Source organism: Sturnus vulgaris, chromosome 3 (assembly GCF_052056855.1).
Source record: "Sturnus vulgaris isolate bStuVul1 chromosome 3, bStuVul1.hap1, whole genome shotgun sequence".
Taxonomy (NCBI): Eukaryota; Metazoa; Chordata; class Aves; order Passeriformes; family Sturnidae; genus Sturnus; species Sturnus vulgaris.
The window spans coordinates 39,844,361-39,867,433 of record NC_142245.1 but is presented as its reverse complement, the minus strand read 5'-3'; the positions used below and the strand labels follow the sequence as shown (position 1 = coordinate 39,867,433).

The following is a 23,073-nucleotide window of genomic DNA, read 5'->3' as shown; positions in this document are numbered from 1 at the left end:
TGGTTTTAGTTATGTTTAGTGCCACGGCTAGCTAGGGATTGTGTTTTGGTACTCTGAGAACAGGGAGCTAGTTTCCATGTCTAACTGTGCTGTTCCTTGAGGCTCTCAGAGCAACTTCATTGCACAGAATCACTGAGCGTTTACAAAGAGGGAAAAAGAGGACTGCTGGTGCCTAAAAAATGAGTTTCCATAATCTTCTGGATGATCCACCCATGCCTTATGTAAAGTCTTAAACAGTACACATCCTATCTTTTCCATGAGAAATAAAGCTATTTAATTTAAACTGTAAACTGTTGAACTGTTATTTAACTGCAAAACCCTTTTTTTTGTTTAACACCGTGAAAAGAGGCATATAGCAGAGGCCTGCTGTTAGCATGACATAGAGTAATGAATCAGTTAGCAAAGAGATTTAGGTGGAAGCATTGATTCATGACATGAAAATGGGAACTGGGCTTTCTACAGCATCTCCCTGACGTAGCGGCACACCTGTCCCTTCCCAGCTCTTTTCAAAACTGTTCCCACTCTTCTACCTCTTGCTTCTGCAGTTGGTTGAACATGGCATCATTTTGCAGAATTTAGGGGAATGGCACCATAAAAGTGGCTTTGGCTGCTGGAAGCCCTCTGAAATTGAAATACTTGGGCTCAGGAGGAGTTTGTGCCACATTTCTTCCTTTCCACTGAAATTTCAGTGTACAAATCCATCACTTCTCCACTTGACTCTGCACTGTTGGAGGCACTCACTGTGACACAGAGGGGTTTTGGCAGCAGGAAAGCTTCAAAAACACTGAGTCCTTAAACGTGCCAATATATACCAGGCACTAAGGATGGAAACACGTCAAGGAGAGGCATTTCTCTGAGAGGAAGGCTGATCTCCCCAAGAGGGAGAGGTGTTTCCCCCATCCTCTCTCCCACTCCTCTCAGAAAAGCATGTCACAAGCATTCAGCAGACATCAATCAGCTGCAGGATCCACAGTCCCTTGTCCCTTCTCACCACCCACTATTTCTCCAGGCCCCCAGTTCCTGTGTGGCAGCAGAGGACCTGATCTGGGGTGGCCTGCCATGGCTGACAGCATGCACAGCATTACTGGAGCTCCAGCTCTGAGCAGAGCTGAAGGGCATCCAGCAGTATCCATGGCAGAAGATAGAGGATCTTTTCTGTGATAATCCACACTGGTGGCAGGTTTCCTACCACACTCCCTAATCTCTATAACTGGTTTTCAGTATTTCTCCATGTGGTGTCTCATGTCTGTCCTCATCTATTCAGCTAGACACACGAAGCATTGAAGCTTTTCACTGTATGCCTTATTTTGTCTATAAGATGGTATGCCAGAGCTGGCAGCAGCAGATGTTGTAACTATGCTTCAGTGAGGGTACAAAGCCACCAGGGAGGACTTCTGAGGAGGTGGCAGGCAGGAAAACAGCAGCCACAGCTCCTCTGTTGGGAAGGGCAGGGGAGAAGGGAGGCCTCAACCCAGCTTGAGGGGTTTGTAAGCAGCAATCTGATGGACAAAGTCACCCCCATTCTCCCAGCCACCCCAGAGCCTCAGGTTCCACAGAGTTTAAAGCAACAGTTTTACTGGCAAAAACTGCACCTTAATCTGTGGGATATAAGTGCAATTTAGATTAAGCAGGAAAGTCTTCATGGATTGATTAAATAAATACCAAGTGTTAAACCATGCCTCGCCAGCTATGTTTTGATATGAGTGGTGTGGTCAACACATTGGAGAGAAGGAATGCCATCCAGAGGGACCTTGGCAGGTCTGAGAGATGGGCCTGTACAAATCTTGTAAAAAACAGCAAGGCCAAGGTCCTGCACCTGGGCCAGGGCCATCCCAAGCACAAGTAGAGGCTGGGCAGGGAATTGGTTGGGAGCAGCCCCGAGGAGAAGGATTTGAGGCTATCTGTTGACAAGAAGAGAGCACTTGCAGCCCAGAAAGCCAAGTGTATCTGCATGGTCAGCAGGGCAAGGGGGAGGATAGTGACCCTCTGCTCTGCCCTTGTGAGACCCTACCTGAAGTTCTGCATCCAGCTCTGGGGGTCCCAACATAAGAAGGATGTGAGCTGCTAGAGCAAGCCCAGCAGGACATGAAGACGATCAAAAGGCTGGAGGTCCTCTCCTATGAAGACAGGCTGAGCGAGCTGGGATTGTTCAGCCTGAAGAAGAGAAGGCTCCAAGGCGACCTTACAGCAGCCTTCAGGTACCTAAGGGGAGGCTACAAGAGAGCTGGAGAGTGACTTTTTACAAGGGTGTGTAGTGACAGGACAAGGGGGAATGGCTTTAAACTGAAAGAGGGTAGAGTTAGATGAGGTATCAGGAAGAAATTCTTCACTGTGAGGATGGTGAGACACTGGGAGAGCTTGCCTCATCCCTGGAAATGTTCAAGGCCAGCTTGGATGGACAATCTGGTCTGGTGGAAGGTGTCCCTGCCCATGGCACAGGGCTTGGAACTCGATAATCTTTAAGGTTCCTTTTGACTCAAAGCGTCCTGTGATTCTATGATTATCTGAGTGTATAATTCTATGATTGTATGATACGGACTTACTGCATAACTGTTAAACATGATACCTAACAGATTATTTCCTTATTAGAAAGATTAAACATCTACTTGAGAGACTTCATTTTTTAAATGTCACCTTTTCAGTTTCTTGCTGTGCCTAACACAAACAGCAGGTATTTAAAGTAATAACAAATAAGCTGCCAGCTGGGAGCACTCAGTAGCAGGCAAGACCTGCCCCACGACAGCTTTTGCCAGTGCTGCCAGGAGGGGGCCAATCCCGGGATGGGTCACAGGCCCCTGTCCTCAGTACCACTGCTCCCACCTTGCTCTGAATCTGCAGGCTGATGAGGAGAATCATCAGCATCTCTTTCAAAAACCAAATTTCCAGCAGGATCAGCCTAATCCTCCCCAAAGATCCTTGGCTGCCTCTTCTCAGTGGCAGTGTTTTGCCGAGGATGTGGTGAAATGAGATCCACCAATTAGTATCAATATGTGATGGATGTGGGCTGCATAGTCACCTCAGCACTGGCCTCCATGGCATAAATAAACACATGACACTCTGCACGAAAACAATCTCTGACTGCTCTTCAATGAGACATCTGGAAAAACTAGCTGGAGGGAGGCGGGGATTGGCATTGCCACTGCTCGATTTCTGCTTTCATAATTCTGGTGTTAGCAGGTCAGAAAAAACAAAACAGCAACTTCTCCAAAGAATGGTTTGGATGGGGGAAAAAACCATGCAAATAAGTCTACCTGGAGACAGAGGAGAGGATCTCAGTGGAAGTGTGCAATGGGATGCTCACCAGTGTAGATGATAGCAAGCACTGGCTGTGCAGCTGACCTCCCTCCAACAGAGATGGTGAAACAATGGCACATCAGAGGATGGCTTGATATGAAAGCTGGGTTTGAGACACAAAGCCCTGTTCCAGATTTCCTCCAGGTCTTGGCTCTGTGGCCAACTTCTCTGGAAATTAACCTCTTCAGAGGTAGACTGTGGCACCAGCTGATCTGGAAGCTGATACCTACAGGAGGAGCAGCCCTGGTACCAGGATGTTACAACCATGCAGCCTTATGGCCAAGCTAAGTCTCTCTTCATTGAGTTTTTGATAAAAGTGCCTTTATCACCTTCAGAAACAGGAATCTCCAATTTATCCAGCAAGCCCCAGGGAGAAGCCACAGACCCTGTGCTGGCCATCACCTTGGCAAAAGTTGATTTGTACCTTCAGCAAGAACTGGCAATGAAGAGGTTAAAAATTTCTGAGCCTAAAATGCTCCTTTGTGAGGGGTGGGTTTGGGGCAACCTGAGTTAAGGAAGCAGCCTTAACAATATAAGAAAAGGAAGTGATGGTCGTTGGTTTGTTTGTTTATTGTTTTAGCAGTTTGTACTGTGTATGTCTTATGTGCTATCTTCATTCCTCAGTCTCCCAGCCGGTTAATTATCCAGGGGAAGCAGCACTTCCTGCCAGCGACCTCCTGGGTTCCCTCCCATTGTTCCCTGGGCTGACACACAGCGCTGGAGACAGCAGAAAGGGCTGCTCATGCCTCAGCCAGTGAGAAACACTCCAGAGACTGCGGTTAGTTAATAAAACAGATGGGTTTATTGGCATCGGCAAATTTCAGTGCTAGTGATGCGTTTAATAGGGTTAATCCAAAGAAAATCCCAATAAAAATAAAACAAGGAGTTTGGAGTAAAGGAGATAAATATAGGAGAGACAAGAGGATGATCTGTATCTCTGGCATCTCCATCAACTCTGCTGTATCCTCACAGCCTTCAGGACTCAGCAACAGGGTTGCTCAACAATTCTTTCTCAGCTAAGACTTGCTAGGACAAGAAGAGATTCTTTGCTCTAAAATCCAGGTTCATGTGGTCTAAATCTCTTCCAATCCCTGCTCCCAGTGAGTTCTTTAAGTTTGCTTACATAGGACATATAAATGCTCCTCAAAGGTGTCATGCTCTCCCTTCACTTGGTGCAGGGGCTTACATGGAAATGAGGATGACTTCTAGGCCCTAATACTGTAAACACATTGATCCCCAAAGTCTCAGCACCCTGCATGCCCCCAAGATTTCTTTTTTGTAATTCTGCAATGATCAGATGGCAGCGCCTTACAAAAGGAATGTTTCTCTCAAATGCTGTACAGACACTTCAATATTTATTTCTTTTAAAAGAACATTCTGTACAATCCCTAAGTGGGCCCTGAAGTAATGCAAACAATAACAAACAGCAGCAGGCTTGAGCTGTAGAGCAGGGATACAGATGTGAATCTCAACTAGAGGAAAGTTTGAGGGTGCTTAAGCCAAGCATGGGTTCACCTCCTGGAAAATCCTGGAAAATCTATGTTTGATAATTCCAGTTTTTGGAAAGATACCACCCCACTGTGATTTGCCAAGAATAAAAGGATTTTTGCTCACTGACATCATTAAAGGTAAACAATCCCTTTCAAAGGCATGTACTGCCAGTTTTATTAAGCATATCGTAAGGGAAAGTGGGGTTTGCTCTATGTCACATAGGTTTGTTCATTTTCTCCATGTAATTTACTTTAGCAAGAGCACTGTTCTATATAACTCCAATGTCCAAACACATCTTAGAAATTGCACCACCCTGATGGTGGATCACTGGTGGATCAAAATCCACTTGCCTGAAGTCTTGGAGGAAAAACAAAACCCATATCCTGGGGATTCTTTTCAGAGGGAGACGCCATTTCTATGGATGAGTCGACTTCTCCCCTTTGGGAGAGGATATGCCAGAGCAGTGCTGTCATTGCTGGAAGTTCTTGTTCATGAGGAAATATTATTTGCACATGCCACATCCAAATGACAACAGCGGCAAAGGGGACTGGCAATTGATCCTGCTTTAAATAGATGCTTTTCTAAAGCAGGGAGGAGCATTTTCGTGGCTATTTCCGTAACAAGATGTTCTACTCACTTCTGACCCAGCGGCACAGCATTTTGATCTTGCTTTGCCTTGCCTTGCCTTCCCTGCCCATCTTCTGTCAACAAACAAGTAGGAAAAGAATTTCACCATGTCAAGAATTTTAGGCTTTTCAAACAGCTTGCACACTTGACCCTACCCAGGTTCAAGACAGAGCTGAGCTGTTGCCCAGATGTAAGGTCATTTGTGATTTTTTTACAGATGTTTTGAATCAAATCATAGTGCTTAAAAGGAAAAAAAAAAAGATCTCCAAACAGTTCAGAGCCACGTTAAATAATTTAGAGAGTGGTTAGACAAATCCTGCGAAAGAGCTCTAAGACTGGATATTTTGGCTCCCTGATGGGGATACATTTAAATTAAACAGCTGGTAAATAACAAGCCAAAGACCATCATGCCACTGAATAACAAAAGCAGTTAAAGAGCTGGATTGATGAGTGGATATTGAGTGCCTACCGTCATTTCCTTCTTCTGTCTTTTGGTGATGAGAAAGAAAAGGGGAAAGCGTAACAAATGAGCAGGGTCCTGGCATTGTTCATCTCCTCTTTCCTGATGAAGGTGAAGAAACAGGAGGAAGGCAGAAATTATTCATTTCCCCCTCCCCCAGGAGAAAAGGGAAGTAAAATAGTCACAAAGACAGGATAAAAGTCTCTACCTTGGGGAATGCAAAGCTGGCCTGTCAGAGTAAAACCTGCAACAGCAGAAAGCAGAGGAATTACTTCTCCTCCCAATTATTTTCCTTTGTTTCTGTTTGTTTGCATTACTCAATATTTTAAATAATTACAAAAAGCTCTGACACCAGCTCTCTGAAATATATTAGGGCCACAGAACAACCTAAAGAGCTGTTTCTCCTGCAGAGCTCTGCTGGGGCAGAAATTAATGTACTGCCAGTTTTCAAATATTCCATAGTCCAGATTGGAGGGAGAAGTAGCTATTCATTTTCGAAAGGATGAAGGAAAGGAGTGCGCTAATTTATGCAGAGTGAATTAAAAGCTGAAAGCACCCTGGATTTAATGGATGGCAAAGCTAATCGACAACCACTCTGGATTCAATATTACCTAGCTTGACAAAATCCCTAATATTGTTGTTTAAATTTAAGGGCTGCGTATCATAGCCTGCACGCTTCTAATGACGCACAGGCAGAGAGCTGGCAGAGCAATGCATTCCCCACCCTCCTTCAGAGAGCACAGAAGACAGTCCACTTCTCGAGGAACACATTTCAACTATGCACTGTAAAACAGTTCTCCTGCTAAAATCAGCAGGAACTGTGCATGATTAAGAACACTGGATCAGCCTCCACATATGAGAAGTTTCCTGCTGCTGTTGCAAAGGCAAAGAGTAGGTGATGCTCAATAGCCAGGAAAAGCTCTCTCTTCATAACTGTATAAAAGCTACTGAACGATGGCTGAATGCAAGGTCTCATGCTCGGGACACCAGCTGCTTCCTGGTGACTGCAGCTAATTTTGGCAGTGGGGCAGAAGTGCGGTGCCGCTACAATTTGAAGCAGGATACAGATTATAAACATTGTTTCCCTGAGATCTTGCTGTGCGCTGCTCAAATTTGTTTTCAAAGGCAGCTGAAATTAACCCTCTACCTCCCCCGAGGTTAGATCCAGCGATGTTTAAGACAACAAACAGCCTTTGGAGTGGAGACCAGTCTCCTTCTCTCCCTTCCTCCAAGACTGTTTCCTTAACAATACAACTACACCGGGGCTTTTCCCAAGCCAAAGTGCAATAACTACGCTTTTATAATGCCCACTGGCAGTGTACATGTGCCGCCCAGGACAGTGCCCGGTTAATTAAGAAATTCTCTTGTAGTGCCTGTTGCACCAGGTAAGCAGCCAGCAAATAAAGGAAAGCGATGACCATTCAACCCCTGCCAGATCGTGTGCTCCCGACTTTGATTGCTTGTGATTGCTTTGGGGCGAGCAAGGGAGCATACCAGAGCTCTGCCAATGGCAGCTCTCAGTTACTAGCAGACAGAAAGCTGCACTTTTTCTCCTTCAGTAACAACTAGTGACCCAAGCAACAGTGGAAGCAGCCGCGCCTTGTGTCCCTCAGTGGTGTCCCCGGCTGAGCTCCTTTGTGGGGTCTCCAGCAAAGGGTGAACTTGCAGCCCAGCCTGCTCTACACTCGGCCGTAAGAAACCAGGTCTGCCTGCAGATCATCTTCCTGACGAGATCAGTCTCAAGACTAGAGGATTCAAGCCCCAGGGTTTTGGAAGAACCAGAGAAGCCAGAAAACCTCAGCACTATTTAGTGTTTCATTAGCGACTGTCCTCCTGGTGGCACTTCACTTTAGAAAATTACACTCGGGTTACAGACAGCAAAACTGAGGCATGCCTTTTAAAAAAGACTCATCAAACATCAATCACAACCAAAAATAAAACTACTGCAAGCAGGCTGCTGCTCTGGGTGTGAGGCACAATTTACCAGCAGGGTGAAGTCCCCCCAGCCAGCCACCAGACCATGGAATGTGATGACGATGGCACAGGGCGCTGGTGCACAGGGACAGTCCGTGGGAAGGCTTCTGCCTGCACAACCTCCCTCCTCTGCCCAGATGAGCCATGTGGCCTGTGTGAGCACTGAAACGATTGTTTTTACAGTGCCAGAGTTAGTTATATCTGAAAGGCTGCCCACGAGCACGGTGAGCAGTGTCATTAGGCTGCTGGCTGGGCACTGGAAGATGGATGTGTTATTCACTTTCATGCAGGCAGTTAACAGCACAGCTATTTGGTTACATGAATTTACAAGCTTAGCTGCCGAATAGAGGAGACCACAGGTTAACAGCAAGGGGTGAAGGTGCTTGTAAAGGTGCAAGCTGAGCCCTGAACCACTCACTTACAGCTCACTGGGAGCTCTTGAAACCCATTAGTGCCAGAGCAAGGAGCTGTCAAGATCCACAGATGAGAAGCCAAGTTTGCAAGCTCAGGGTTGACCAGCCACATACAGGGAGGGGAATTTGCTTTGCTCTCACATAGTATCTCCCTCTTCTCTCTCCCTCACCACACAGCCACCTGCACACCAACCCCAAGCCTCCCCTGGCAAGAACAAGGGACTCCCAGACCATCCTGCCCTTGAAAGCCACGCTTCTACATCCACACCTGCACCTCCCCAGATCTGTGGGAAGCATCCCCACACTTGTGTGCTCCTCTCAAGAGCCACCAGAAGGTACTCTTGATCCCTGACCTGGATTAAGCCCTTCGGCATGCAGATCTGCTGTACACTTTGGTAAGCAAAAGAAAATAGTTTTTGCTAATAGACATCTTATTTTCCCATGCTGCTCTCTCCCCCAAAATAAAGGTACTTCAAGGTGTCAGACAAGTCATCACACTTTAATTTCTCCCTTTGGCAAGCCTAGCCACTAATTCAGTCTTGTTATAGTTTTCCCAGTAGGGACAAAATATATACTGAGCTTTGAAAACCCATTGTGTAGCAGCAATTGTTGCTGTAAGCCGGTGGCTCTTTTGCTTTGTTCAGCACCGTGTGCTTGTGTCTCCTGTGAGATATTGTTTTGTTAAGGCCTGCTATTGATTAAAAGGGAGAGGAATTGAATTCCAAATGGGAGCAGCTGAAACATTCTAAAATGCTGCATAAAAAATGTGAACATTCAAAATAATCTTAAAGACAGGTAGCTTTCCTAAACCAGATTCATTTTTCCCTCAATCCTTGCTTACCACAGCATCTCATGTCAGAGCTGACTTGCAGTTCAGGCCCAGGGTAAGGGCCACATCCTCATCCATATCTTTGGGGCTGATGGATGCTGCAGAGCAATCTGGGGGCTGCTCCAGGGGTGACATCGAGCTCCAGGGCACTCTACAGGGAGCAGCCCTGGGCATTTGTCCTCTGTCCTAATGCAGCACCACAGTTCCCAGTGAGGATACAGTAATAAGTAAATAGGCATAAAGGTACCCCAGGCTCCTTCAGCTTCATCTTCTACCTGATACAAAGAGATTGATTATTCCCTGGTTGAGCATCAAATAGTCTATCTTTATCTACAACACAGGATATTTACCTCTGTAACCACACCAGAGTAACAGAATAGGGTATGCTCTTATATATCAGAGCAGCAAGCACCACTGTTCCAGAGCAGGGACTGAGCTCACCTGGCTACAGCTTCTCTGTAAGCAGTAGACAGGAAAGGCAGAATTCCCATGGGTCCCCAGGCAGCAGCAGCAGCAGCAAGCCAGACCCGCTTTCCTGCATCACCAGCACACAGCATGGAACACTACCCATGCCCAAGCCCCAGGCAACTGCCCCTACACATCTTGGCCCCTCTTTGTGGCTCCAGATGGACTCTGAGCTGCACCACTGGCAGGCTCATGGCAGTTTCATAGTTTCATGCTCCACACACTTACCTGTGTACTATTTTGGTCCTGTTGTGCTGAAACATGGAGGAATGAGGCAACTCCACGACACTGCTTTTTTCTCTATCTGGGCAAAACTTCATTTCATCGACCTTTGAAGTATTTTGAGGGGAGGGGAGAGCTGAAGAGAGATGGACTAGATTTCTAAATCTTCTTCAGCCAATTTCAGCATTTGCACTAGAAAAATAATTGCAAGGTTGCAACATCTTTTGTGTGACCTGCTAGGAATACCAGATGTACCACCTGGGAAAACCTGGTGTCATCTTAACAAGAGGGCCATACATGACAGTACTTGTAGGAATTAACCAAAGAGATTTTTATATGGAATGGTATAATTCCTTTAGAGTCTTCTAGCCATCCCAAAATAAATAGGAAATAATACAGAAGAGTGGAACCCATATCTGTTTTTTTTGTAGGTTTTAATAGAAATCAGAGGTTTTTATAAGATCTGACATGCCACATGTTGCTGGCAGTCTTCAAACACCTAAAGTCTACTTGTGCCACTGTGCTGAAGGCAGCTTATCCGGAGACACAGTGGCAGAGGCAGACAGGAGAAACCAGGTCCCTCCTCCCACTTTCTGATGGTGAATGGCCACAAACAAATGTAACTGAAAAGCACGAGGGACCACAGCTTGCCTCTCCACCACTGATTCTCATCCACTTTACCTTAGAGACAGTTAGCCTTTTTCTTCAAGAGTTTCAGCTCATTTTGCAGATTACTGTGTCAACATTTAAGTATGAATGATAATGGTAGCACATCTGTAAGAACTTATCTTGGACTCAAGCATTCTTAATAGCCACTAAGCGCAGTACTAAAATCCTTATTAGAGGAACATGGAGCTAAAATACTGCCCTAAAGCAGGTGGTCTGGAGAATGTGCTTCCAGAGGTAAGATTCTGGCAGTGCTCTCTTAATGAGCAGCACTTTCCCAAGATAGCCATGCTCACCTGTGCAGCTCTCCCAGAACAGCCACTTCTGAAAGACACGAACTCTGTGTGCTGAATAGCACTATTGTACTCACAGTGTTGTGTTGCAGCGTCAAATACAAATGTGCTTGGCAAAAATAGAGTAATGGTTACAAAATACAGGCACACTTTTCAAAATGTTGCTATCAGAGAGATTTCTGAAAAAGGGAGCTGTGTTTGGCAGGGAGGGTCCCGTGTTTCAGCTGAAGGAGCACCGGCAGTGATGCACCCCACTGTGATATGCGACGGTGTTTGTGGAAATAAGGGTACAGGGTGGATCAAGGGCATATGAAGATTACAGCAGCCTCCACCCATGTATACATCTCTGGCCCCAGCCCAGGCTGCCACATAACCCCGTGCTGGACAGTGATCAAAGGGTTCAGTGTGAGCTGAGAAAGTCACACGGGGGGAGGGGGAGCAGTGATCCCCAGCCTCCAGCCCACCCTTTGTTCAGCTTGCTCACAAGTTTCCCAGATATGTTTGAACGCCCTCTCACACTCAGCCACTGCTGATGGTTTCAGCGAGATGAGCAATCAACCTTAGCTTCAAATTAACTTCATCCAAATTACATTTGAATTCTTTCTCTTTTGTTCAAGAGAGGGTGTAGACAGGAGGGGAAAAAAAAACACAAACCTGAAAACATGGGGGAAGAATTAGGTTTAGAAGACCCCTTTGGACTTATTTCAATTAGTCTGGATGCCAGAGACCTCTGGAGAAAGGCTCTTCTTAGAGCTACTGAAGTAGAACAGAGCATTTCAGGGTCTCACTTTCCCATTGAAATAGCAGCAGCACAGCAAAAGCCTCTTCCTCTGGATTCATTCATCTTCTCAAATTCACAGGGCTGCACTCGGTGGTGTGTAGCTCTCAGCAGCAGCTTACCTCTGACAGGTTTTACAGAAGCATTTGCCCATGCCCTGGCAGGGGGGATGCAAGCAGGCACAGCAGTGTTTTGAACCCTCAGACATGGTGGTTTGAGAAGTGGAAACAAACGTTTAATCCTGGCACCAGGGGCCTGCTGGTCCTTCCTCACCCTGCTGGTTGTTGATGCTAGGGTGGTCAATGCTTTGAGGCACAGAGTATGAAACAGCACTTGGGCTGGGGAATTGATCCATTGGTACCAGGCAGAGCTTTGGTAAGGTGCTTTCTTGATGAAGCAAGCCTTCTTTGAGTTTGCTTTCAGTATTTCCAAATATTAGGCAAAGCCCCCAGCCACCAAACTAAAAGGCTACAACAGGGAAAATCCATGCTTAAAGGTCTCACACTGGCAGGACTAAGAGAATCTGACGTAAGCTACCAGTCAACTGCAAATTTCTAGGCCTTCTTCAAACTCCATAATATCATGAATATCCCTCAAAACCATCAGGCCAAGACACAGAGAAGCTCACTGACTGGTTTTCTTGAGAAGGCTCCTGCTATTCCTGCCCCAGGTGGTTCAGCCGCTTTAGTGAGAAGCCGAGTGTCTGAGTGTATTGGTCTAAGCATGTGCAGCACTGTTTATTCGCAGGAGCAACATGAAGCACAGCAGTAGGAAGAACAAGGCTGGCTGGGCTGCACAGAGTCTCACAGGGGAGCTTTGTGCAGATAATGTGCCTCGTCCTGTCTGTTTTCACAGCAAGCTAACAGACCAGATTTCTCAAGCAGAAGCCCCTGACAACAGTGTGTCCTGAAAGTTGGAAAGAGATTGATGGCTGACACTGAATAAAAATGTATTTACTTTTTGTCTGAACCCAGTATCAGTGTATGCATAGCAGAAGTGAATATTTGTTGGAAAAACAGCCTAAATTATTCATGAAGGTTTTAGTCTTGAATCCTTTAATTCCTTCGTGTCAATTGTACGAAAGAAAACACCTATCTTCCCTACTTATAGATTTTGTAAAGCAAAACTGGCTGGCAAAGCTTGACAGTTGAAAGAAAACAAAAAATATTAATTGTTAAGTATCAGCTACTGTACCTCCCCTGCTGAAATGAACAGAGCTGCTGCTTGAAACAAAAGCTGACAGAGTTCTCTGGGAAGCAGTGGGCAGTTTTGTTTGCAGTTTAGTTGCAATCATCCATTCCAGCAGCATTTGCATCTTCCTCCAAATACTCAGGGCAGCTACACACAGGACTCAAGGATAGCCGAGCTATAGGTCGGGTCCGGGTACCTGGCAATTCCCATCAATGCACATTTGTTTTCCAACTATTCCTTCCAGAAGAGGAAATCTGAGATAAATATTTGTTGTCACTCGAAAAAGGAAAGGAGACCTGAATTCTACAAACTGCTATTCAGATGCCAAAGCATTCAATATCAAAGCACTTTATAATTACTAGTCAAGTGCAGGTCCTGCAGCCCATGACTTTTCAGCAGAAGCTCATAGATATTGTTAAATTTTAGAACAAGTTTCTTGTAGACGAGAAAATTAACATAGGGGTTGCTGGAGTCATCCTTCATCATCTCAAAGGGTGTTGTAGGAGCTTTCAGCTGGACAATCTCTCTATGCAGAGCAGAGAAATCCCACTTTGGACAGAAAAGCCTTCTACATGAAAACCTGTCATATCCTACTTCAGAAGGCAGCAGGCTACAGGAAGAAACTAAGTCCTTTGTCAAGGGCAATGTCCAAATCTTTCAACCAGGGCTGCATCATACCACCAATTTTCACACATTACTTCTCATTCTTCTCTATGGAAAATCCTCTCTTGTTCTCAAAGGGCAGCTGGCTGCCCTAGTACAGGAGGGCCATCAAAATGCACTGGATGCAAAGCTGCCCAGTACGCAGAAGAAACAAAGGGAAGAAGGAAAAATGTCTTCACTGACAAGCAATCTTACATGCTACTTGTAACAACAGGGAGTAAACACTATTGAGGCAGAAAGATATTTTTCAAGCCGACAGAAGGGCTTCCAAGCACGGTACCTAGCAGAGCCTGGTCCAAGCACGCAGGGAGCGCTCGTGAGGCTCTTTTCACTTACAGGAGAATAGATGGGGCCAGACAGTCTGGCAGCCTCACAAAGGCACAATGAGCAGGAGCCCTCTTTCCCTGTGTGCGTATAAACACAAGCACTCTACAATCTTTCACAGCAACACGCCAAAGCAAACACCAAATTGACTGTAGTATTTCAGAGAGATAGCCAAAGCTCACAGATATTTTCCATGTGATCCCCTGGAACAATCCAGCGCTTTCATTAGCACAAATGTGAAAATATGTGCAGTGGAGAAAAGAGAGATTAGTTTTAGAAAGTTTTAGAAAGGAACATAAACAGGAGCGGGTCTTAGCTTGGCCAGGAATTATTCTGATCCCTGTGAAAGCAGTGCCAAGGTTGAGTGTTGGGGTGCAGGATCAGTCCCACCCCAAGCAAAGCATCACACTAAGTTTCCAGGTGAGGTTAAATGACAGTCAGAATGCCTAAAAATCCTGTACTCCTTGGCACAAACTGATTTTCTTGAAGGCAGCTGATGCACTCACATCCTTCTGCTCAGACACAATCTCTGGTCATAAAATAGCAGTGAGGCTGAGGCAATCAGATGGAGGATGGCAGCTGGGGTAGCCAGTCTTAGTGCACTTGATGTAAACAGCAGCAGGACCCGAAAAGCTTCGAGGCCCATCCTGAATGGCTCGGGAGACACTGATCATCCTGTAGGCCTACGATGAATCTCAGCACCCTGTAGCAATGTGGGATGGGGCCAATTAACAGATGGTTAGATTGCAACCCAAAAAATGGCACAGCAGCCTAAATGTAGTATTGTGCAGCAGTGTTTGGTTGTGATTCATCATTTTTGCAGTCTATTTTTGACACAGACTTGGCTTGAAATCCAGTTTCACAAATGGTCATCTTCAGCTGGCAATCCATGGAGCCATGGGATTGGGAGATATTTCCAGGAGGCTCTTAAAAACTGACTGTAAAGCCACAGTCTGAAAAATGCTTCTTTGAAACCCAGCACCAGATGAAACATTCCCTTAAGGCTGTTCCTACTATTGCCTTGTGCTTCAGCGGCACAGAGATGAATTTTCATGGTGCTGTGGGGGGAATCAATTTTAATACTGGTTAAAACAAATGAATAAAAAAGAAGGATTGCTTTTAACCTGAGCTGGTTCCCCTGATGATTTGCCATGTAGCTGTACCAGACCTTTGCTGGCACCACTAGATTAACACAGGAGTGCAAAGGAAATGCTCCTCAGATTGCACCCTAAGGAAAGGATGGCTACTGCCAGTAGACTGCTATGGCCCACTTTCCACTCTGACAGTTTCAGCTGTCCAACCCATTCAGCACATTGGAATTAGCCCTAGCCAAGCTAAGTCAAGGACCTGAGCTGATCTTAGGCTTACCTGTAGCTCTCTCTTCCATCAGCTGAACAGCCCCAGGACCTACCACTTCCTCTCACAAACAAATCCAAAAAAATCCATCCATGGCAGACCTCAAGATTTCCCAATTAAAAGTTTATTTACTGGTCTAAACTCTCACTTAAAAACCTACATTCACAAGACTCACAAGACTCTCATACCACTATAAAGTGAAACTCAGGAGAAGTTTCCCAGAAGGCTTGTGACTCTCATGTGAAACCACCATAAAGAAGATTTAACAGTTGTTGCAATAAAAATCTTATGCAACAAAGATAACCGCACCAGGCTCAGCCTCCAGCACACTAGGACCATGCATAAGGTTTCACATGAAGGTCATGAGAGGCTTCAAATGTTTCAAAGTTTCAAAAGAGATATCATAATAGAGAAACAAAAGAAGGGACATCTTGTGTCTGCCTGCTAACCCAAGGGAGTCCGACTTGCTTGTACAGGGTGCATTCAGCAAAAGTAAAAGCTCCAACAGCGTATCCTTGGAGGTCCCTTCAGCATGGACTTCCTGGTTTTGAGAGACAATTTGACTGTTTTCAGTGCAGAAAGACTAAGGACAGCACTGAGAGGACTGACACAAGACACCCTCCACAAAAGTTAGCCTTTGCAAATGCTATCCTCTCTAGGCTAAAGTACTATAATTTCTTTGTTGCAATTACAGCAAGGACAAAGTTTAATCAACTTATCTATTAATTTGTCTATTTATTTATTAAGCTTTGTTTAATAAACTTATCAATTAATTTATTTTAGTATTGTATTTCCTACAGGAGAAGGTCCTACTCTGTTCATATACAATCCATTTTTACATTTTAAATGCAACATATTATTAATTTTAAACCTAAGATTATTTTATGCAGTACCTTAGTTTTCAGAAATCCTATATCTATGTCTTCAATATTGCATGACGTATGTATGTTTTATGTAGTAAGTACAGATCACTGAATACCTGAAAAAGAAAGAAATAATAAACTTAGAAAAGCCCACATCTTTAAGTAATATATTAAGTACTGGTTACACCCTTTTCAAAAGCATGCAGCAAAATGAGAAGGGCAGCAGATGCAGATGTGAAAGGGATGGTCAGAGGAATGGGTCACCTTCTGAAAAAGGGAGCCTAAATAAGGCTTGGAAAAGGAGATAACAGAGCAGCATAAGGCAGACAGCTCTGTGTTTATGAAATAGAAAAGGTTAAGAGATAACTATTATCCATTGCTTTTCTTAACGCAAGAGTAAGAAGGCACTAAAGAAAACATCAGGCTGAAAGTTGATAAACAAGAACAAAAGGGTACTATTTTACAAAACCACGTGAGAGCACTGTGTGATGCACCACCATGGGATGGTGTGAAGCCCAAGGCTGTCCAAAGGAAGGTTCAAGAAGTGATTAAAAATAAAGGTAATACAAGAAAGGTGCCTTCAGGACTTTTGGACAGGCACAAACATATCCCATAGCCCAGAACATCCCAAGCTATGCAGGATGCAAGGATCAGAGCCAGTTACAACACGGCCAGAGTTACTGTACACTGGCCTTCTTTCTTGTTTTTCTTCTCCAAGCACTTGCTGTCGGCCACAGATAGACACAGGGAAGAGGAGGCTCTGGGGAGCTGAAAGGCCCTGCTCTTGTATTTTCCCTTCAAGATTAGTCTGCTTGAGTGGCATGCTCTGTCACTTAGCCAGGCTTCAGAGGTGACAGCATGAGGCAGGCTGAGAAGAAGCACCACAACACTTCTAAATGCTTCTAAGAAAAATGATCCCTCTTTCTTTATTATGATATAGCTTGTCATATAATAGCAATAATCACAATTGCTTTGTAATATACTTGGAGCAGCTTTGGAGATTGATTAAATGCTTCGGCTTCCCTTCAGCTTTAATCAACCTGAGCAGCTGTTTATCGCTCAGAATACTTTAGATCAATAGAGCTTATACCTTTAAAATAGTATGGTCCACACCAGCTCCCTTAAAGCTGCAAGCAGTAATTACAATAAGATTGTACTCTGTAGAGTTAAAAGGTGCTATAAAATTGATAAAATCACCACAGCCACTAGCATAAGACGCTTTTGAAAGGTGGCCTTTCCTAATTTCAAATTTGCTCCAAGTTCTTTGATAAACGAGGGGCTGGAAAGGTTGCGAGAAAAATTCTGCTCAGACCCTGCCACCAGCTTGAACAGCAGAGCCAGGAGACAGAGCAGGACACCAGCCCCATCAGCCACAGACCTGCTCTCCAGGAGTCCAGCAGCAGACGAAAGACCAAGGCTAAGCCCTAGCACAAATGAGAATACCTCAACTTAGATGGCAGTACAGGAACCAAAACCATTGCTTTTAATGATTCTATGAAATACACCTGTGTCTTGTAACTGTGTCAGCAAGCAGTTTCTGAGGCATTACACCAATAAAGCTAAAAGCATATTTTTTTTACATAAAAATTAGCAAAATCGTAGCAAAGACAGTGTGGAAACTGACTTTCAAGGGTTCAGGACCTCACTCTGTGTTAATCATGGCGCATTAAGTGAAAGAAAGTTGAACTGCAGGCATAAAATCATCAAATCCAGATGAAACACACTGGAAAAGTTCATTTCATCATACTGCCAGACAAGACAAGACAAACTCTTGGCTGGTGCCTTGAAAAGACAAATATTTGGATAGGGAAAGAAAAAGCAGTTCAAGTCACTGCTTCTAAAATGATATGTTATGGAAAATCATTGCATCACTTTTACTAGCAGTTCACAGCTACTCATTAATTTTGCAAAATTGCAGTAGCTGCTGCTTTCTGAGGTCTACTGGGGCAGCAAGGCATCTTGCCTGCTCATAGGGGAACACAAAAGCACCCAAGAGAACTGCCACATGAAAAATAGTGTTTACATGGAAGGTGACAAGATTTGGTTCATTCTATACACATCTAGGACCTGTGTTTAAAAGAGACAGCACTGGGACTGCTTTTTTCCACCCGCACATCCACAGCAATACAAGTCCTTCTCCACAGCAGGGAAGACACTGTAAAGCAGTATTAATGCCATGTTGTGTCAATAAATATATACCACATGAGGACTTAGGACCCTTTTAGACCCTTTTAGATGGTCTAACCCTCTAACCCTCATCTGATCCCAGCACTAGGCAGAGGAATGAGAAAATTGTCAGGCAAAATATGCCACGTACTACATTTGCTTTGTTAGACATTGAGGCATATTAAGTTAATGATCATTAAAATCCAATTAAGAACATGGTGAAAAACACTCTGGGTATTTAGAAGGGCCCCAGCCTTCCAGTCGATCAGGCAAGGGAAGAAGAAAGCAGATAAAACAAGATAAACACAGCCTGTCATTACTGTTGCCATTCAGAAGAGGAGGTATGCTGGATAATCTAGAGCTTTTCCACTTGATTATATTTTGCTATTTTTCTCAGCTGCATCTGGAATTTCAGCTGTTAAAAGAAGGAGGGAGATGAGGGAAGATTGGCTCTTTAAGTTACTTTATAAACCCAGCAAACATTTCACACGTTTCAATTTCTGCCACTCTGTGTTCCTTTTCACACTGCTAGCCACTTAAAAGCCTCTTGCAGGGGAGAAGCTACCAGAGAAAATAGTTTTGGATGCTCCTTGTTTATTATATGCAGATAAAGCAGTTCTTATTAACTCAGTCTTCATTCTTCCTTCCTAGGTAGCAGTGCTGTGATATTATTTGCAAGCAGCCAAGGTAATTACCATCCAGCAGGGTCCAATTGTTTTCAATTAAAAGCTTGACTGAAGTCTTTAGTTTTTAATACCATTGTGACCATCTGCTTTCACTGAAGTTCATCAGCAAAGGCACAGGCCTCATTCTAATGCTGCTTAATTATATGGAGGAACCTTTTTTTTTTGGTCAGAGGTTCATTTTTTCCTGCTAAAGAAATGGGCAGCAATAGGGCTGCCTGGCTTCTCTAATAGCCTGCAGTAAGATGAAGCATCCAGGAAGATCATTACCTTCCTGGGAGATCCAGCTGTTATTGCACTGACAAAAAGATCCAGGGGACCAACAGGAGAAAGCAGTTAACCTCAGCTGCCCTCCTCCCCATTCAGTCACTTGCCTCCTTTTTCTACCAGCAAATCTGAAAAGGCCACAAGGAAGAGGATTTAATCTAAAACAGAGAGTACGATCCTCCCCTGCTGATTAGATTTTCAGACTTGATTCCAGGCCAGGAGCGCAGGCAGGCTCTCCTGCCTGGGCACACATCCCCTCCTCCTTGCACATGCAGTGAATCTTTTGCAGTCCTGTATCATCTCAGATCTGAGGATCTTCAAATCCCTTACGGGCATTCATTAAGCCCCGTGCAATCCCCAGGAGAGGTAAGTAAATATAATTTTCCAGATGGGGAAATTAGGGCGGCAAGAGGTTAAGTGACTAGCCTGAGGCCGAACAACAAATAAGTGGCAGAATCAGCATGAGGATCTGCCAAGTCCCAGGTTTAATGAAAGTCTCTCGAGTGCTCAGCTCCAGAAAAGGAAAAGCAACACCCCAGTCCTCAAAACCTCAGGACACTTAACTCATTTACTGCAGCTCTGCTTTATATGTGCCAGTGCTAATAAGCGTGACTCTTAACATTTCCAACTGCACTGTGCACAGAAAGGCATTTTGTAGATTTAATGCAGGAACTGCTGTCTCAAGGCAGGGAAGCACACTTGATGTTGTTCCATATCATCGGCCCAGGCAGGCACACAGCTTCCTTACGGGTGCCTGCTGCCATTTCTGTCACACACGGCTATTTCCAAGGATTGGCCCCCTGAGAGGCAGGTACTTTGCCAAGCACCAGTTAAAGAGGAAAAATAAGTGGTACAACACTGTCAAAGCTGAGAAGATGCACTGTCTAGCTCTAGTGGCAGTTCAAAACCCTGAAATAAGAAGCCAGACGGTTCTCCATCCTCTAGGCTGGCCACATAAGTAAATCTATCACTCCACTAAATCACAGAACTGTTCAACCAAGACTTAAATCTCTGCTCCTCACTAATCTTTGGGGAGACAGGAGGTTGGGTTTCACCCGTGCCCCAGGGGTGCCTCTCTCCTTGGCACTCTCAGCATTAGTCCCAACCAGCATTCCCTCCCAAAGGCCATCAGTCCTGCTCTGCCATGGGACATCAGCAGAAGCACTACATCTACATCAAGGCTGTTAGACACCCAAGCCCAGGTCTTTTATACTATACTGAGACCTCTGCAGCAAAGGCATTGAAACAACTGGAATCTGATGCTTGGGAGATAATTACTTCAGAAAATGGTGTAAATGACTTCAGTATTTTGAAAGGCTTGAGGTGTTGCTGCTCAACTACCTTCAGCTATTTGCAAATGTAATGCAATTTGTTTCCATACAGATTTCTTTTAAAGCTGTGTGTAGTATGTGCCCTAAATACATAATTACACACCAGAGTATAATGGCTCATTCGGGTTTATTTTGTAACCAATATGCGTTTTAAAAGCAAATTCTGAAGGAACATGCAGCAGCAAACATGCAGCACACATTCTGGTTTCTTACACTTCCACTCCTAAGATGCTCCCAAAGGCCTATTCCTGTCAGAGACACCGACATGAAAAAGTGAGAAGTAAACCCTTTCTTTAAGAGTTACCTTGATGGAAACATAATGACCATGTTAAGAAAACAGTTCAGTAAAAACATTTTTGGCATGGGTGTCCTGTGAATTGGATGGCCTAGGAAATTAATAATAAGATTTTGCATTTTTCTTTCTGTGTTTGAAGCTAATCTGTACCCGTAGCAATTTGGCATAGCTATTCCAAAGAATTTTTCAGTGACCCATGTAAAATTATTTGGCAGCATCCAATTGGGCAGCTCCTATAGAGCTGTCTATCCACAAATTACAGAGAAATTTCAATTCTTTTCCAATATACTCCTTATAAGCACCCCAAAAGATGGTTTCTGGTGAAAAGTCCTTCGCTGACATGAGGAATAATGCATCAATCAGAACATGCAAGTGAAAGGTTTAAATAGTAGTCAGACTGATGGGAGTAACCTGAGGTTCATCTCTAAGAGTATTTCAGACAGATACTCTCACTTAAGTTATTAGTAGTTAGAATAAGCTGCCTTATTCACTCATTCCAGCCAAAATTTTTCCTTCTTTTGTAATTCCCTGAGTTGCCCTAAGACAAAGAACTGCCTTTTGAAAGGAGTGCATGACCAGCAATGCTTTTCCTCACATGTCCCCAGCAAGCTCCCAGCTACATGAAGAGCTCTAGGTCCATCCTACTTAATTGGAAAAATTTGAAGTTGAGATGCTGAAATCAGGTACCATTTGCATCAAGGACCAGGTGCTTCCAAAGGACAGCTAAGATCCACATCAGAAGCATCTTTCTTTCTCCATCAACTACAGAAGCAATTTAACATAAAAAGGCTCTCAATTCTGGCAGCTGAGTTAATTGCTCAAAGAAAAAATAAATTCTGCCTGCTTGAAACTACCTGTTAACTATATTTAAGCAGAGGAGCTACTGGATGTAAGAAGTTCCCTGTATTAAAGATGAAAGGGAGAAAAAGATCTTGCTTTCTGCCTTCTGGTCATTGTGGATGTAGGTCAGTGAGGCAAAGCAAGACTTGAGATACAGTGAGTCTGGAGCCCAGTGAGCAGACAAGGCCTAACACAAAAATATCAATGAAGTATAACTATAGTTATACTCAGTATAACTCAGTTTATTTCTGGAAGTGCAAAAAAAAGTCTGACATTGAAAGGACAACAGTTTTTCAATGAAAAGTAATAATCTCTATCAAGTGAGATAATCCCATTTTTCCTACTAGTTTCAATCTGTTTTAATAAAAAAAATCCATTTTTCTTTCTCCAAATATAATTTTTCTTTCTCCTTGCTATTTTTATTAATTCAATTAAAATACCAGAGAATTTAAAAATAAAACTATATGGAAAATTACTTACAGCACTGGGATTTTCCCAGGTGATCTGCAGCACCTCTGTGCTGGAGCTCCAGACAAGGGAAGGCTTCATTCACTTGCCTTCTTTCAAGTCACACAATCACTGGGTCCAGATGGGATCTGAAATTTCAGCGTACACATTTGAGGTCAAAGGGCTGCAATATAAGTGTTCAGATTTTACCACACTTTTTCAGACCTGAGGAAAAATGAGATTTCCAAATGCATCTGTATTATAAGAACTCCATTATATCTCACAGTCTGTTCTTTTTAGATCTAAAAACATTGCAATTGAAGTCAGAGGCAGCTGAGCCTAATGAGATGAATCAGTGGAAAAGGACCCTTTGCCCCAAGACATGAGAGGTGTGCCACACCAGTCAGTCAGCTGAGGGAAGGCTCATCTAGGTCTTCATGGGTGATCCCTCTATTTTTGTTTCTTGAATTCTTGTAACTCTTCCCCCCAAGTCAGCTCCATACAAACGTTTTTAGAAACAGTGTGGCAAAATGCTTCAGATTCAGCTGCTGGTAAGGAGAAAGAAAGCCTTTTACGCTTTGTATATTTTTTCCTCTGCACAAAAGGAAAAGCTCCCTCGTTTTTTTTCTCCTGTACTTATCCCTTCTTAAAGTACCCAGACAGCTTAAAGACATAGATGTAGAGTCTGAGTACCCAGAATCTATGTGAAAAACAATATTATCAGAGGATCAATCTGAAAACCTGTATTTCAGTGAGCTTTGTGCCATTTCCTGAATAACAACTTCAGATCTCAGGTACTGTCTTATAATTACGAAAAATATAACTTGGTATAGAATGCACTGTGTCAGCTTTGATTATGCCAGCAGAGAAAGACATGGGATACAGAGAGAGAATAAAGGAAGAATGATGGCTGTCTACTGGCTTATCAATTTACATCTCTCTACAGTAAATCTAAGTTCTTTGTGCTGTCAGTCATGCACTCCTGCGGCAGTGATTGCTGGAATATGAAAATCACAGCTTTGAGATCCATGTGTACATTCACGTATTTGCACAGCCTCTATGGGTTTATTGCTTCAGTGGCTGCAGCATCCCCCATCAGCATGGGCCCTGCAATTTGAGGTTTGATGTTTGCCCC

The 23,073-nt window shown here is 44.0% G+C and overlaps 1 long non-coding RNA gene across 1 annotated transcript in view; it reads right to left on the bottom strand.

Moving 5' to 3' along the window:
* Nucleotides 1–12,550: 12,550 nt before the first annotated feature.
* The window catches only part of LOC148224293 (uncharacterized), a 36,340-nt gene continuing 25,817 nt past the window's right edge, over nt 12,551–23,073 (bottom strand). The window contains exons 5-7 of the long non-coding RNA XR_015802303.1: nt 21,972–22,087; nt 15,940–16,025; nt 12,551–14,748 (exon numbers count right to left, since the gene is read on the bottom strand). This is a non-coding gene — a long non-coding RNA (uncharacterized LOC148224293). The remainder of the gene's footprint in view (nt 14,749–15,939; nt 16,026–21,971; nt 22,088–23,073) is intronic.